Source organism: Vollenhovia emeryi, unplaced genomic scaffold, assembly GCF_000949405.1.
Source record: "Vollenhovia emeryi isolate VEMERY1.0 unplaced genomic scaffold, V.emery_V1.0 DF939182.1, whole genome shotgun sequence".
NCBI lineage: Eukaryota > Metazoa > Arthropoda > Insecta > Hymenoptera > Formicidae > Vollenhovia > Vollenhovia emeryi.
In genome coordinates, this window is record NW_011967184.1 from 798,424 (window position 1) to 800,642 (window position 2,219).

The following is a 2,219-nucleotide window of genomic DNA, read 5'->3' on the forward strand; positions in this document are numbered from 1 at the left end:
TAATCGAGACGCAAGAAATCTCGCGCGTGATATTAACTTATAATTGAACTGATTACGGAAATAGCTTCGAATAATAATTGGCATAGAATATAATTGTCTCCAACGAAAATTGATACACTAGAATAGATAATACAGGTTTAACAATGCGATTTTTACCTTACGAGTAATTTTTGTAACGCGTTAGTCGTATCTTATCATTTTCATAAAACACAAGCAGAAGGAAAGGAATAACTTTTTCCAGAAATATGTTCATCTCGCCGAAAACGCAAGGGAAATAAAAAAGATTTGATCAATATTCGCGTTGGCAACTTCGAGAGTACGGAGCACGACGTAACAATAAGTAATGGGAAACAATACAATAATTTTTCATACTGTTTTTACTTTTTACTACTATGATTACGTATCTGTGTAATCTTATTCTTATCGTATACTGTATATTTAGCCGCGGCGCGTATCAAGTGATGCATTCCCCGACAATTTTAAAGGTGCTGCAAAAATTGTCCCCCCCTCGCAGAATTCACAGTCGAGCAAGACGGCAAATTTTAACGATAAGAATCACCGGGAATGCACAGTAACTGCATTACAGCTCTGCGACTTCGGGAGTTCGATGAATCGCGGAGATAGGAAGCTGAAAATCTCAAGACACGGATGTTCAGAGATCCGAGATAAGTCTGAGAATCCAAGAACGCGACCGTAATCGCGGAATCTAGGGAAAAATCCTAAGAGCTTTCGCAAATATACAAGGATCAAAGTGTGAGGAAAGAATTTACCCTCTCTCAAGTCTCTTACCCATTCCAACGTTTTCAACAATATCGACGTAAGATGCGATTTATATTTTTATACTTTCGCTCGCAAGCTTTTAAACGTTCGTTGCTGAACTTTTCTTATCGAGTGAAGCCGATCGCTCACCGTGAGCTCTGCGGCGAGTCCATCTTTTGCAGCATCCTTCTGTACTATACACGCGTACCGACGTTACATCTTATACTCTATAGTTTGTATCTATAGCAGCTGCTGAGGATTCTCGATTATAAAATAAATAAGCTTGCGTGTGGACTGGTGTGCATATGTTTCGTGTGCCTGCGTATGCGACTCGAGAGCGAGAGAGAGCGAGAGCGAGAGAGAGAGAGAGAGAGAGAGAGAGAGAGAGAGAGAGAGAGAGAGAGGGGGGGAAGAGAAATAGTTGGCGTGTATTTATCCCGAGAACGATTCGCAATCGGCGTGTAATACGAGAGAAAAGGTATTTCCCGATCCTGCGAGGGGAAACGGACGATTAACGAAGCTTTGCGCGGATTTCACAGGTCTCACGAGATCCCGAACCAGAAATGCGAATAAGGTGGAGAACTCGCGTTCTTCGATTTAGAGAGTACGTCACCCTGTATCGTGCTAAGATGCTTTCAGTGTAAATCGTTTCATAAGCTACATTTCAGATACTCCCAATAAGAAGCGCAAAAAAAAAGAACAAATCGAAAAGGAACGAACGGTTTGCGCTGCGATTTCTGCGCGTTCCACCTCCGAGGATTATACAGCACAAAATTGTAATTGCGAGGCAGAACAGCTCTCGTTAAAGTACAAATCTGCAGGGACACCGAATTGTTATTTCGTCACTCTTTTAAGGCTGATGCGTTTCCTTTTATTTTACGCCGCACAGGAGCTTTAAGCAATCGGGGAATTTTAATAAACCTGTGGTTCTTTTTAATTGCGTAAATTCTGATTGCCTGATCTCTAACTCTTTCGTCCGAATGTTTATTCGATCTTAATTTTCGCAAATCGCGATCTCGTGTAATAAATGCAATAAAGGTAATAACTCTTAAGTCGGCATTACGCCGGCAAATGTACACGAAGAGCTTATCGCAGCGTGCGGGATCGTAATTAGCGCGCGATATCGCGAAGCTTGTTAAACGATATCGCGAACGTTGTTTAACGAATCTTCTATTCGATAAGAATGCACTGGATGAGGGTGGACTTGAATTTGTCGTACGGCAACATTTCCAGCGTGCTAACCGGCCGTTGGATAGAAAATTTCTAGATACTCGAGAATTTTACTATCCTGCAGGCAACTAAAAAATTTATCGCACGACAAATTAAATAGTGTACCCTCAGGGTACTATTACATTTGTCGTACGGCAAAATTTTCAGCGCGTTGGCCGGCCGTTGGATAGAAAATTTCTACATACTCGAGAATTTTACTATCCTGCAGGGAACTAAAAAATTTATCGTAC